The sequence below is a fragment of the Jatropha curcas genome, unplaced genomic scaffold (assembly GCF_041381405.1).
Source record: "Jatropha curcas cultivar XTBG-Jc1 unplaced genomic scaffold, XTBG_Jcur_1.0 HiC_scaffold_122_pilon, whole genome shotgun sequence".
NCBI lineage: Eukaryota > Viridiplantae > Streptophyta > Magnoliopsida > Malpighiales > Euphorbiaceae > Jatropha > Jatropha curcas.
This window is the reverse complement of record NW_028322368.1, coordinates 39,428-55,999: the sequence shown is the minus strand read 5'-3', so window position 1 is coordinate 55,999 and position 16,572 is coordinate 39,428. Positions and strand designations below refer to the sequence as shown.

The 16,572-nt window shown below is 30.0% G+C and overlaps 1 pseudogene; it reads left to right on the top strand.

The window, feature by feature from the left end:
• The first annotated feature begins 13,269 nt into the window (after positions 1–13,269).
• LOC149492093 (uncharacterized) lies at positions 13,270–14,613 on the top strand (annotated as a pseudogene).
• The last annotated feature ends 1,959 nt before the right edge of the window (positions 14,614–16,572 follow it).

The following is a 16,572-nucleotide window of genomic DNA, read 5'->3' as shown; positions in this document are numbered from 1 at the left end:
ATAGACTTTCATTGTGGAGCAACTGTGAGCCTTTTGCCAGTCAGAGAGAAGCACGCCCGTGCTCATTGCAACGCCTGTGCTACTTTCTGCAATCCTTACTTTTTTTTTATTCCATTCAACATTCAATAATGCTCCACCAATATGCATGTTATCTTTGGATATACATTCATATTAATTCGTACAATGATAAGTCTCTTTAATGCCATTGATTATAATTAATGGTCGACCTTTGGGCAACCTAACAAATTATAATCAACGAGCTCAATTGTTCAATTTTCACTTTCATGTCATATAACGGCATCACACAAATATGAACAGTTGAAAACTGCATAATCAATGTCTAAAACAATCCAAACAAGGCCACTTTGGTGACTAACAAGTTTTCATTTATTAAATATTGATTTATGCAAAATTTTTATAATTATAATATCTCAAAACTTTAACGACATACCCAATAATATGTCATAAACCATTCTCTATAAATAATAACAAAATAATTTATAAAGCATAAAGAAAACAAACAGTTTTCAAATTTCTATAATTTGGCTTCGCTTATACCATATAAATCAATTTCACCATATGAAATTAATTTTCATTAATTAGCCAAACAAAACGCTATCATACAAATCTAGAACAGGTACGGCTCTGATACCACATGTGTGAATAAACTTTAATATAGCCCAGATCTATTGTTCATAGAATTTGTTTGACAAGAATATACAATAATCGAAAGCGTACCTTGATCCATAACGGCAGATCTATGTTATGGGTTACCTCGTTGGGACAATTCAATTCTCACCGTAACAGCAGATCTACGTTTCTTCACCCTGGCCTTTTGTCTGTAAGTGCTCTCTTAATGGTCAGAGAATAATCAACAGCTGCGGGAGTTTCTTTTATGAGCTCTCTCAAACAAATTATCTCTGTATGTGTTTGAGGGAGCCGTCACACTCTTTGTTTCTATGTTAACCCTAATCTGTTGATTCCTTTATCTTTTATAAGGCAGAGGAAGGGTATTAAAACCCTAACTGGCTCTTATCCATTAAGCCCAATAACCATCATCTTGGGCCACCTTAATTAGAACCAGCCCTTTAATCACATGGGCCACATACAGATTATTAAATAATCTAACAGCAAGATCAACTAATAAATCAGAATTTGATGCCAAAACTGTAGAATCCTTGGTTGCAGAAACAACAGTGGCTGGTTGTGCAATAACTCCCTTACGTGCTCTTTTCTTCACCTCATTAGGTCTAGTTACATCAAGTCTAGTTAGGGCTTCCTTCTCCTTCTGGCCCACAATATTAATTAACAGGCCCACATCATCAGATTCTATTTCTATCATGCTCCCAACGATTCCAATTGTAGATACATGTCCCTGATTTCCTTGGAATAACTATTGAAATTCCATGCTTTTAGTGATAGTTCCATTAATCCTAATATTAGTACAACCAGGTGTTGGTGAAAGAGTAACTGTGGAAGAAGAAGTCTCACGTAACCATGGACTTTTGGGCAGATTGGTCCTATAAGTAGGAACCTTAATACTATCATCCCATTGAAGAATTAATCCATCCTTCTGCCTACCTAATCTCAATTCACAAAAAGCATCAAGATGGCCTAATTTTTCACAAAGATAGCAGAAAACAGACAATTTCTCATAACAAAATTGTACAAAAAAAGCACCTCCATCATTAGTAACCAATTTCTTTCTATGCTTCAATGATTGACGGATGTTGAAATGAACTCTAATACGCATATAGGAATTAATCCCAACAACCACTGCCTTAGAATCATAGTCAAGGAATTGTCTCACAAAGTTCCCAAGTAAAATGGCCATTGCTTCTGAATAATAACCTTTTGGGAGATCATGAATCTGAACCCAAAAGTCAATGAACAACAAAGGAACTTCGAAAGGATCCTCACCCGCTTTCAACTGGTGCCACACTAAAAGATGCCTATAAAAGTGCCAAGGAGATCCTGTAACAACCCTTTCCACATTAACCTCATTATAAAAATGAAAAAGGAATCTCTTGCTTCCAATTTCTATGATTGTAATACCCCTCATTGGATGGCACAGATCTGCAAACATATTTTGCATAACTGAAAAATTAATCCTCAACACAGTCAGTAGCATACCAACCAGACAATATTCGTAATCATCCTTTGTGATTTTAGGAATAGAAATAACATTGAATGTTCATAACCTTATGATTCTATTAACACTTTACTTCCTTTTTTTGGACGAAAAGACCATATTGTAAATAAATTGTAAGTTATTAAATCTTTTATTTTTAAAAATAGAAGCCTCATGTGTTAATATGACTTTAATTTAGGACCAATTTAATTTTTTACTTTATCTTGATTAATATTGTTTAATTTTTCTGTTCAATAAATACATATCTATTTAGATCTATTAGTCTATGTTTTTCAATACATAGATTTTTACGTTTATTGTTCTTTTCTCTTTATAGATTTTGTTATTATTTTGATTTGATTTTTTTTTCTTCAAAATTTTTATATATAAAAATATTATGTTTTCTTAGACTTCAAAAGTCTGCCACATTTTTAAATACTGATATATATATATATATATATATATATATATAGTTATTGTAGAATTTTATAATTAAACATATGCTAAGAATTATCTTAAAATTTGTTTTTGATAATATCTAATTAACGTATTCAAAGATGATATGTTTTACAAAATATTTCGACAGAAATGACAAACTTTTATATTATTGTATTTTTAATTATTTGTTCTCTCTGTGGTGATGTAATTTGTTTTAAGAGAAAATGATAATATGGAATTTAAAGTGTCATTTTCATTGATTAATTAATTAGCGAGTAATGTTAAACAACTTCCCTGAATCAAAATCTTAGTTTGATTAATACTAATATATATATGGCTGACTTGTTTTATTAATTATGTATGATTTGGCTATTTCAAAAAAAAAAAAAAAAAAAAAGAGTATGATTTGGCATTACACTGCATTCCCATTTTTATTATATTTGCTATTCTTAATGTTCATCAACTTAATTAAAAAACTGAAAAATCCCACATGCAATTAGCAGCTGAGGTGTTATTTGCAATTATTATAAATATTTTTTTTAACTGCAATTTAGCAATTCTAGTTGCCAGAGAGAATGTTATATATAATTAAAAAGAGGATATTGGAAGTTTGTTGAAGAAGACGAAGAAGATTTTTAATTCCTTTCTTTTTATATTACAAACTAATTGTTACTAAATGTTACCATTATTGTTTTTAGGTTAATAATACCATTAAGATTCACAGAGTAATTTATAATACATTGATACAGAAAATTTTAAATTTATTTATTTTATTAAACCTTTCGGTATTTAAAACTCACTAGCTCGATTAATTTAAATATGTGCTAAACTGGTCTATGAAAGAGGGCATAGGGGCCCTTTTCGAGTATTTAAAGAGATGGATAGTGAACTCAAAAGCTTTAGTTAAGAAGAAAAAAAATTCTTTTCAACCCATCTAACCACTTGGACTAAATTTTAAATTTTAATATTCTAAAAAAAAAATCCTTTTCAATTAGGCTGTTTGAATGACTTTTGATAATGAGGATTAGGAAGCAAAAGCGTGCAAGTCAGCTCTTAAGTATACGAAATTCAAATTTCCCCTAAGTTTAAGGGGATTGTTTGCAGTTGAGGAGTGCAGTCAAACGTCATGCAACTAATTGTTAGTTGCTTTTCTAAAAATTAAGTGGTCTTTTAGCTTCTCTGTTTGCTTTTGATTTTTCTAGAAAAAAAATGTGTTTTAAGTTTCTTAATTTAATTTATTACCTCAGAATTTTTTGTTGCCCTTTCTGGTTCTTTGAACGCCAATTTTTTAAAATGAAAGTCATTAACATATAGGATTTGTTAATGAAAATGGTTAAACCCCAAAGATTCTGATGTACTTCATGTTAAGACACTCATTTTAATTTCTCATAATTTTTATTTTTGAATAAAATTATTCTAAAATTAACTTAAATGTACAAATCTTAAATTAAAAGCAAAAACAAAAAACGAATTTCATTCAAGTAGGAAATTAAAAAGTTGTAGTTAATATAGATATGATATGTTTATCTTTTTTCTACAAAGAATAAATGGAAGTTTGAGAAGAATGTTCATACGGTTATAAAATGAATCAGGAAGCTCACGAACAGTTCAAGTCTCAATTCAATAGAAAAATTTAGGTGGATTCGAGTTAATTTTCTAAATGTATCAAACTTAAATCTATTTTTCAGGCTCATTTATTAGACTTGTGAACTAGTTTATTTACATATTTATTTATATTAATTTTGTATTTTAGTATAATGTAATAATTATACTCCCTCCATCCCAAAATATTAGTCCATATTTCCATTTTTGAATGTCTCAAAATATTTTTCTACTTGACTTACGAGACATTTACTTTTCCTGTAAATCTCTCATTATAAATGGTTTTAAATTTTAGGAATAACTTTTTTTTTTTTTTTTTTGAAGAGGACAAGTTTGGAAAAATATTGATATTTTGTATGAAGTGACACTAAAATTAATGTGTTTCTTAAATTTTAGGCAAAAGTAAATAGGATAAACATTTTGGGACAGAGAGAGTATTAATTTTATTAACAATCCTTCTTATAAATTATTTTACAACGAGGCAATTAAACACGAAGCATTTGCAGCAAAAGGAAGCTAAGAAACTTGGAGTCTATGTAAAAGCAATCGCTATTAATTATGAGGATTAGGTTTTCAAGAAAAGAGAAAAAGGTTGAAAGAAAGAGAAAAGGAAAGAAAAGAAGAAGAAAAGAAGAAGAATTTACTAGTGTATTTGGAGAAAAGCCAAATGGAAGGAGAGTCGGCTACAGCTGAGAGTGTGTATATATGTACAGTGATGGCGTATGGTACTCCGAAAGAAAAGAAGTTAGTGTTCACATCACGTCTTGTAAAAATGAAAATGAGGGAATTTAGTGTAGTGGTTTTGACGGCTCACATGAAATTAAAGCTTGAGATCTTTGAGTTTGTGCCTTTCAATTTGTGCATTAGTTCTTTAAAACCTTGTAGTAGAAAGCTTGCAGTAGAAGTGCTTTGATGAGCAAATCAATAATATTGTCACTTGAGTGGTTGAATTTCAAGATCATTATTCTTTTTGTAGATCATGAGCGAAGAAGAATTTTGGTAAAATATGATCTTCTGGTTTTCTTACATATATCATTCTTCCAAGAAGAAATTTCTTTAATATCATCATATAATATTGTACAGATTTCTTTCTTGACAAGTAGACTTCACGTACTTTGAACATGTTGAAATATTTTATCTCCGTCAAACAAATTCTTGTCTTTCTCCATTAGTTGCTAAAAAATTTCTTCATGGCTAAAAGAAGTAGTAACAATACTTCATAACGTAATTATCAAAAGTATGAAAGCATGTGACTTTCACCAAATAATATGATAATATAATATTTTCTCAGCCATAAATATCATTAAGACGATTATACCATATATAGTGAGATTTCTTTAATCTATATAGAAATCTTGAATATATTTATCAGGGTCTTTATTTGCTTCCTTCAAACATTTTTCAATATTTCACGGATATCATTATATACTAATCCATATAGAGCACTATATAATTTAATTGAATAAATTTCTCGAGAATTTAACTTTATATTTCATATAGATATCTACATCAAGTTAGCGTATAAATAGACAGCCATTGATTCATTAAATACATTTAGAATTTTCATAAATTGCTAGACTAATCAAATATCAAATTATAATTGCATCCACCATATAAGGGTATTTATTCTCATAATAAATGTCAGTTCTTGCAAAAGAAACTTGTGCAACAAGTTTGCTTTATATCTCATGACCTTATTTTAATTTCGCACAAATACATATTTGTATTCTACTGGCTTGATATCGCTTGATGCCCATATTAAAATTTTAAAATTTTACTTTCCAAGTAAATTAAATGTCACATGCATAGTTCTATTTTGGCCAATCAATTCTATGTCTATATTCTCCAATAAACTATATGCTCAAGATCCTCATCATTTTTTCACAATTTCAAGCGCTATATTTACCGTCAATGTTTATTTTATCGATTCTATACTTGTCCTGACATGACATAATTTACAGAGATCTCATAATCTTTATTGATTTCAGGTACCTGAGTTTCTTTGGGAAACTTATTAGTCATGTCTAGGAACTTCTTTGACAATTTGCTCTTCTAGAGCTTGACTATCTTGAATATTTGCTCATTTTCTTTTCTAGGATTTTTATCCTTGGAATCGATTAGTCTACCATGCTTCAGGCGTGCCTTAGACTCATTAGCATAGACAATTTGTCCTTCAGGGACTTTAATTCTAGTAAGAGCATTGCAACTAGTATGTGAGATCTAGTCATCTCTTTTTTGGATCAAAAATATATTTAGAAACTAATTTGTAATATTTTGCAATATTCAGGCATATGACTAGCACGATATATTAGCGCATTTATTACACTAAGATATGGTACTTCAGGACCTATAAGTTATTCATAATTTTTCAAATGGAAAATTGGTCATCTTCTTATCAAGTGACCTAATAGCCATTAGCAATCCACAAAACATCATTTTAATAACTTACCCATATATGTGGATTCATAGACAAAATTCCATTTATAAAAATGCTCGATCTTTCCGGCCAAGACAACTTTATATTCCTAATGTCTTTCATCTCAAACTCTTCCTTTAAGGAAACGTGATAGGCTTTTTCACAAGTGTATGAAATCGCAAACAAGTAATAAAGAGTGAGTAGAGTATAGTCCCACGAAGATTATATACCAAGTACTAAAATTGTGTTAACCTATTATTATTAAACAACAATAAAGAGAATGTATATGAAAATAAAAGAATTAAGTAAAAACACTAAGACATGTGATCAAGCAAGAAGTTGTCGAAAAGAAATCAAGGTTTAAAAGAATTTATTGTGTCCTTGACCACATCCTCTAACGGAAAGGGAATTATATTATTGCATGGATATAAGTGTTGTCTTGATTGATGTAGCAGTATATTTGGTTGGTGGACCTCTTCTGGTTACATTTATAGTGATAAAAGTGGATCTTATGTATTTTCCTCGTTTGGAGAAAATTGTAAAAATCTATAATTTGTCCATGAAGTTCCTCCTTTGAAATAGGGTGATTCTCTTGCTCGGATGGCTGTAGTAATTTCTTTAATTCAGGGCCAACTCCATTAAGAATATAAATAATGAGATCATCATCTGTTAGAGGTGAATCAATGAGAGCTAACTCATACGCCACGGCTTGATACCTTTGAGGTATTTTAATAGTTTTAGAGCTATGGAGGAACTGAAAGTTTTTCTTTTAAATACAGGCCCACGATTGGGATTTGTAAGCAAAAAGATGAGCTAATTTTTGCCATGCCACATGAGGTGTTTTTGAGTCTGAGATGAGAGAGATCAACGATTCAAAAACTGAGGGCGAGATTACATGAAGGATGAGGTTGTCTTGTCAAAGCCATAGATTATGGAGTGGAGTGGGTTTTGTTGCAATTTCAGTTATAATGGTGGATGAGGGATATGGAGTGAGTCATCTATATAGCCCAGAAGATCAATCCAATAAGAAGAGTAACAAATTGTGCACTCTATGATGTATAGTTATTGGAGGTCAGTTTGAGAGGAAGTTGGTTGGCTGCATTGATGGAGATAAGTTTATCTTTGATGTGAGGGAAATATTGTTGGACATATTTCTGGGTGATTGGGAATGATAGTGGAGTTTTCTTGTGGGGTATTAACCTTTTTTTTATTTTTTACTTATTAGAGTATAGATGCTCTATACCATGAAAACCTCTATGTTTTTCAGTCACAATGCTGCAGGAATTTATAGAGTGTACAAGTCAATGAGAAGCATGATTATAGAGATATTAACAAGATGAATATGTAAACAAATCAAGTTACAACTGTACATAGACATTTTCGCTCTATAGGTTACTGATTGTATGGATATTCTATAACTGGGTGCCTGCAAATATTTCTCTATAACTGAATGCTATAATTTCTCCTTAACATGGAAATTAAAAATTACACCATCTTTGCATTTTTGCCAGTAGAAGAATGAGACCACTTCTCCTACACTATTTGACTTCACGTAAGACATAACCACATATCCTTTATTACATCATCAATTTTGAGCATCAACTTTTGTAAAAATCCCTCTAAAATGAATATCATACAAAAGCATCATTATATATTGTAAAAATAATTATCGAGAGATGAAAAGGAAAATGGACATTTATTTTCTAATTCTCACTTGTGCAAGAAAGATTAATTGATAGAAAACGAGAAAGAAAGGAAGATTAACGATTACAATCAATATGATAGAAAAAATTACATAAACTTTAATAAAGAAGGAGAGGATGATTGGTTATATGTTACAAATCTATAGAATCTCATATATTGCACAAAAGTCATAAATTCCCCTAACAACAATAAATTTTCCCTGATTCATGCATAAGTTATCATTAAAGAAGAGGAGAGAAATTGGGAGAAGGGAGCCATATTTTCTATTCAAAAGTTACAAATTTTTTCAAATAAGTAAAATGTAAATACTAAATTAACATTAGAGAGTCTCACTCTCTTAAGGAAGCGCCACATCAACAATTACAGAAAAACAATGATTCTCCGTTGTATATATGATGCTACTTGATAATAGGAGTGTTTTGTGAATACCAACTCACCTATGTGCCTAAGTGATGTATTCATATAGTTTTATATATATCACCTAGGCTCCTAGATGAGTGGGTATTTGCAATGTACTCCTCCTATCAAAGTGTACATGTGTATATGCGTGTCTATGGAGGGTGGAGGGGGTTGGGGTTGCATTTGAATTAGCTATATCAACGGTCCCGTTGAAAGTGGAATGGTGATGGGGATGTGATCGATCGATGGTGCGATAGTACTTTCAACTCTTCAAGTCTGATGAAGATGCCTTATTATGGGTTGGCCCTTGTTTATCCTTGTCATTTTTTAATTTGAGATGTTAAAGCTCAATTCAGCTCGATTCAGTTTGTAGCCTACAAATCTATAGATATAGAAATTTTGAAGATAATAAATCTTCTTAGACAAATAGCGTTAATCTTAACACTAAAGGAATACATTGATTTTAAGTTTTCATAATATTTGGAATAAAGTTATTCAAATAGATTAATTATTTTGTTTCAAATTGTAAATGATTAGTTTGTTCCAAATTTCATTTATAATTATTAAAATGCTTAAAATTATTATGAGTTATATAATATCTAACTTAAAAAAAAAAAGTTGTTGGTTGCCTAGTGGATTATAGTATACAAATTCATCACATGGAATGATATCAACATAGTTTGACATAAAGAGCATACATATTTTTTATTTCCTTTATTAAATTCTTGGTATTCTTCTCTCTTTTATTCTAATGAGCTATCCAAATATATATATATCTATAGATCATCCAAATGAGTGATATGATATTTGATTTTCCAAACAAGAATGACAGCACTAGTTAAAAAAAAAAAAAAAAAAAAAAAAAAAAAAAAAAAAAAAAAAGGGAAAGAAGAACAAGAATAGGTTCATTTTCATATGCCCTAAAAATGGTCTTACTAGTGAATGAAAGCTAATCCATGAGCTGGGTTCTAAATAAATGGCCAAGTGTTCATAAAAAATTCCTCTATTGAATTTCCTTGAAGTTTCAAAGCAAGTGCCAAGTGCTAGTCTTTTTTCCTTCATTCCTTTCCTTTTCAAATTCTTTATAAATAGAATTTATTTACTCAATTTGAAATTTAACTTTTGAGAATGTAGTTTCTTTATTTATAAATTTTCTAATTTTAGGTCAGACATTGATGTTTTCTTTTTACCAAACTTGAAAGATAAATTTATTATAATCTATCAAATATAATTTAGTGATAGTGCATTTTTCGACTGAAAATAAAAAAATTTATGATTTTTGTTTTGATGTTATTTGTGTTAGAAATTAAAATGGTGAAGGCGAAGGATTATTTGAAGAAGTAGGGAGAAAGATGCCGTATGGACTTTTAGGGTGGAGAGAATTTCTCGGAATCCTGTAAAGCCAAAAGAGAGAAATTTTGTTTGAGTGCGATTTTGTTTTTTTAAATGATTGTTGAAGTGAATATATACATCACTTTATCTCAACGAATAAATTTTATTTCATAAAAGAAAAAATAAAATAAAATTCTAAATAATTATAATAATAAAAGAGTTCGGAATCCTTCTTTCTCGGTAACCAAACAAGAATACAAAGTGGTTCTAGGTTGAACTTTAACCAAAAATGAAAAAAGATCATATCCAGCCATGCATGGATTATTAGCTAATGATGACAGATCAATCAAACTTTATAGTACTCTAACTAATCAACAACCCTCCTTTTTTTTTTTCTTTTTTTTTTTTGTGTGTTAGGAACTTAAAAAAGAGCTGTAAGAATATAAAAAATAAAATGGAGGCTTATATGCCTGGGATAATACATGTATCAAAGTTTTAAGTGGTGCTTGATTAATTAGATTTTTTTAAACGGATACGAGACTGGTTATCTCATTTAAGTATTAAAAAAAATTTAATCTTTTCTTACGCATGTCTTATCATGTAATTTTTTTATACTTTTCATGAATTAACTGTCATGTATGTGGAAATAAAATTTTGATTTGAATGTCTTTAATGGTTCCATGATTATTGTTATGAAATTTTAAGAATTGAAGAAGTAAAAAGTTGTAAATGGGTCTCGAAAACTTTTGATAATTATAAGTTTTTTCAAATGTTAGAAAAATTAAAAAAAAAAAGGAAAAGAAGACTCTTCTAGTTTTTTTTTCTCCCAAATATATAAATTATCTAGTAGAAGCCATGCATCAAAATTAGACATAAAAAATTTTTAAGGTATAACCAGAAGAAAAAGAAAAAGAAAAATAGTATCAGGCACTCTAATGTTAAAATTTGAGTAGTCTAATTTTAAAATTAAAATGGTTTAAAATTTGAGTATGCCTAATATTTTCTTTAATTTCTTAAATTTTTAATATATTGAAAATTCTTAAAAGAAACTGTCAGTTTATTCTCATTTTCTTTTGATATTAGGCTGATTCAAGCACTTGTTGATTTTTTTTTTCTACATTTTACAAAAATAAATTTATTGGACAAAAAAAATAAAAATTGGTAGAAGTAAAATAATTTTTGACTTTGTTTTATTTGTTTTAAGAAAAAAGATTAGGTTTATATATGAGTAAATTTACATAAAAAAGGGAAAAAAAATTCATACATTTCATAAGAATTGTTATAGTAATATTGGTATTAAGTTATGATTGGTGGGATCTAGACCATCAGAAATTGTAAACCACAAGTCCATGACTTTTTCTAAATTTTCAGGAGCACAATAATGTCTTGTTCAAATATAACTTTGGTCATGATGGGAAAAACATGCCCTAACAGTAGGATTAGACCATTTGTGGGGGTCCCAATTGCAAAAGTATTTCTGCTCTCTTGTGCCCCAAGAGGAGTTATAATGCCCTTCTTGCATTGTTTTTTACGTTTCTAGGACAGATTCCTCGTGCCTCTAATTCCCACCACTTCCTCTTACAATGCTTTCAATTCTTTTTTTCTCTAATCATTCTATCAATACTAATAATTGTGTTTTTTTATTTTCAATACTAATGTAATTATACATTTTCTTTTTCAATAAATATAAATTAGTAATATGATCGGAGGCTTCAACTTCAATCCTGTTCCATCAACGTTATTTTTTATAGTTTTCGATAAGATAACATTTGAACTAGCTCTTAAAAATTAAAACTATTAAAACTATTGAAATTTAAACGCTACTAAAACAGCTTATAAGCTACCGTAGTTTTACCTAATAGGCTATAAAGCATGAGTGACTTATTAGGCCAAATGCTCAATTACCAATACTCATAATTATGTTTGGTTAACAAGTAATTATAACATTAACACCCACATGATCCCATCACAAGTCTTGTCTTTCGGCTTTTCTCCTAATTTCTCTTTAACCCTTTTTAAAGTTTAAATCATACCCACTTTTTCTTTTGCTCTCTTGTTGATGCAACTTCAACAAAAATTGCTAGAGCTTTCACTTTACTCTTGTTCTTAACTTTTAAGATAAACATTATAACAACACTTAATTAATATCCATTTTTATTTTTCTAATTGAGGATTAAGGGAGAACTTAGGAGAATTCTATATATTGAGTACTGAGATTTGACCAAGAACTTAAAAAAGGAGTAATGGGTTGCATTAAATTTTAGTGGCCCTTACTTCCCAAATGACATTAAATTTTGTATTAAAGGATGTAACATGCACACCATCACTAATTAATTAAAATATTCACACTTGTAGTTTAATTATTGTACCATCTTTTAATTTTTAATTTCAAGCGTAAAGAGTCAATATTCATATTTGGGAAAAAGAAAGGCAAATCTCTATTGCTCAAATCAAATTATGCTTGCTTTTAATCATAGGGTGTGTTGGGGAGGAGGAGTTGGTAGGGTCTAAAGACTCAATTTATGTAGTGGGGTCCAAAATTCACTATCATACTCCTCATGCCAAGCCAATGCTCCCCCACATATAATCTGCAGTAGCAAAAATAATCACACTATAACAAAGTTTTGTCCCATCAAAATAGTACCCAACAAATCTTCTTTTAGGTTCCTCTTTGTTTAACTGTCCTAAAAAAAAAAAATTCAAAACACTTGGCTACTATTTACTGTGCCCATTAATATTTTAATCCCCCACTTTCTACAGTAAAATCCCATTAAATGTCTTTATTTATAGTTTTTTTTTTTTTATTATTCCTTGTAGCCTTTATATTAATCACTGAAGCCAAGGCAAGAAATTAAAGGCAAAAGCATGATCATTTCACAAAATTGTTATGGTATTTAGACCAGGTCCAAACAGCTTTTTTCTATGCCTTTCTTTTCTTTAACCTCTTTTGAATTTTTAATATTATTTGATATGAACTGTCAAAAGTGATTAAATAAAGAACCCTTGAAGGTTTCTGCCTCAATCTTCCATTCTTTTACTTTTTTATAAACTAATTTATATTTTATAAGAATGAGATGCAGATTTTAAGGTGAGATTGATTCTTGTTAAATACAAAACATTTGCATTTTTACTTCATTGTGCCTTTCTGTTTATCTTTCTTTTTATGTAATACAATAAATATGAATTTTCTTCTTTGTAGAAAATTTAAGAGAGAGGCAGCTCAAAAAGCAACCTAACTTGGTCTAGCTCTTAACTTAAATAACTTTTGTTTCTTTTTAGTATTGTCCAAAAGAGAGAAAGAAAGAAAAGAAGGAAAAAAACCCATCTCTCCAAAATCTTCTTCAGATCTCTCCTATCTCTTGCTCTGTCCATATTATCAAGAACCCAATTGCAGTTTTCCATATATCATTAAATCAAGAAATATTTTCTTGTTCTTTACAATGAGAGATATAGTATCTTGTTTTAGTGAAAATGCCATAAATGTGTCTAATTCTTCTTGTTCTAGCTATTCAAACAATGCTTGTATTTCTCCCAGCTTCATCCCATCTGTTAAAAATGCAGTTTCTAGCTTTACAAGATCATTCTCTCTACTCATAAACAAATCTTGGTCTCAGTCACTTGGTGCAGAATCATACAACTCAAGGCCTTACTATAAACTTTGGCAATCGAGATTCTTCAACAACATCTTTCAAGCTTAATACCAACACAAGACTCTTCAGAAAGAAAAAGGGCAGCAAAGTTATCGAATCCGAAAATTTGAAGGTTGAAATCTTTTGGGATCTCTCTTCTGCTAAATATGATACAGGACCTGTTCCTGTTGAAGGATTTTATGTCTTAGTTATGGTTTGATAATGAAATAGGCCTTGTTCTTGGTGATATAGAAGGAGAGACTATAACCAAGAAGCTCAAAACTAGCACACCAGTAGCTAAAGCAAGTCTTATTTCAAAACAGGAGCATTGTTCAGGAAATAGTACTTTATATGCAACCAAGGCACAATTTTGTGAAACAGGAATTCTACATGATATTTTGATTAAATGTAGTGGAGAAAATGAAGGGCTAAAGTACCCCAGTTTTATCAGTGTGTATTGATAATAAGATGGTGATCAGAGTAAAGAGGCTGCAATGGAATTTCAGAGGGAACCAAACAATTTTTGTTGATGGATTGCTTGTTGATCTCATGTGGGATGTGCATAATTGGTTTTATAGTCCTGGTTCTGGTTCTGCTGTTTTTATGTTTAGGACAAGGAGTGGAATGGATAGCAGGCTTTGGTTGGAGGAGAAATTGGTGCAAAAGATGAAGAAAGAATTGAATTCTCTTTGTTGATTTATGCCTGTAAGAGCTCTTGAAGGGGGAAAAGAAAAAAAACAAACTGACTTTTGTTTTGTTTATCTCTTGATTCTTGTTTCTCTTCTTTCACTCTCTTTATCTGATTTTAATGTTTGTTTCTTATTTCTATTTGTTCCCTTTCTGCTTGAAAGGCATAGAGACTTAATTAGCATTCTTTTGATCACTTGAGTAATAATTTAGCTGTTTAGTTGCTGATTTGTGAATTGATATACTACAAAATTAATTATTGGTTCTGATTTTAATCTTTGTCTTCTTTTTCCTCTGTTTCTTCCCTTAGACACCTAATTTTTCTGTTTTTTGCATTGACATTTTACCAAATTATATGATGTCTTAAATATTTATTTTAGGAGAATATATCTATGTGAATGGGAAAAATTGGGGAGGTTCAAAATTATTTGAAAAGGTACAACCAAATGTGCTTTTAGTGAAAATTTTGCTAAAAGGGCAATAGGAGATGTTGAAAGACTTTGAATGAACACTGCTTTTGGCCTTAAAAGGACAAAATAAAGTTGAATCACATGATGATGATCAATGCCTTGAAACCTTCTCTGTAATTTCCAATTCTGCTTCAATTAAGAGGGTAAATAAGCAATTTCTTTAAAAAGATTTAAGTATGTTGTGTTATGTTTGAAGCAATTATGAACAATTGAAGCTCCCTTATTAAACCAAGTTTGAGCAAGCTTGTGAACTTGCACCTGACATGATTCAATTTCAATCAAGGGTCCTTAAATCTTATTGTCTTCATTCAGAGGTAAATTTGGTGCACCGTTTAGGTTTCTTTGTACCTCTATGGTCCCCTCATTATCATTCAAGTTACAAATTTTGGACCACTATAAAACCAATAGCTTGCCAAGGACAGACAGAACTGCAGTGAATCAACTGTAGACTTGCACTTCTAAACTTGTAGACATATATTTTTTTTTCTGTAGTCTCTGATTCAATTTATTTCACACTCACAGGATACAATGTTTATGTATTTTCCCCTAAACTCACTACAAGTTATATCTTAGGTTGCTCTCTACACTTTGTATTGTAGGATTCAATTTATAAAGAAAATTGGAAAGTTTGATACTTTTTCAAATCGAAATGCAGTTTATGGATATGTCTGTTATCGTTGTAGAACATCAATGTTTGAGTTCCATCATGAAAGATTCAAAATAATAGGAAAAAATAATTTAAATGAGGGCAAAAAAATAAAATTCGATGCAGAAAATTTAAATTAATCATAATTATATACATTAAAATATAAAAAACTATAGACTAAAATATCAGGAGATTGAAATGTGGCTAAGAAAATGAAATGTAGCTGTAGAGTTACAAGTGCACTTATGATAAGATTAGAACATGATTTCACAGCTTTGATGATACTGACTAATCATTGTAAACTTATCATCAAAGTCATCAAAAATAATCTAGCAGATTATCAGTTTTAGCATTTTGATTAACCGTCAAAGTTTTAAAAAATTATAATTGGGATAATAGTTTAGCGGATCAGTGCATAAAGTTGAGATTTAAATATTTGATACTATTTTTCTTTTTTAAATTATGATATATAAAAATGTATTGAGAATCATATATGGTAGCATTTGAATAAAAATGATTCATATTTTTTTTAGTGTAAACTACCACTATCGGACCCATCACTAAAGACCACTTAAATTCATTTGGAATTTAGTCACACTTAAGATGGCTCAGAATTTAGTCACTGTTAATACTCTTTGTCCCTTTTTATAGATGCATTCAGTAGAAATTGAACTCTAAAACTCTTCCTACATACCTAATTTGCGTTGTTAATTGAACTCTTCCTATTATGCATAATAGCAGTAGAAGGTCGAAAGTAAGAGATTGAATATGATACTCCCTGAAATGTTGTTGTCTTAGTATTAGAAGGTAAACACTGTTAACAGAGAAATTGAGGCACCTTTTATTATACGACAGGTCTAAAAGAAAGACAGGCTTTTGACTAGAAAATTTTACTGTGGCAGCCATCATTGGTCAATTAAAGAAAATGTACCAAAATTCATAGTTAGGTGTTGTAGCACAATTGCATAAATGTGGACAAATTCAGAGAATTTCTTCTCATTTATTCAACTTCTAGACAAGCCAATGAAATTCCATCATCACTTACTTCCCAAAAAACATGGCAAAAGAGAAAATTTTGGAAAGGCAAAGGTTATCACTCAAGTATGTTAGGTATTTGT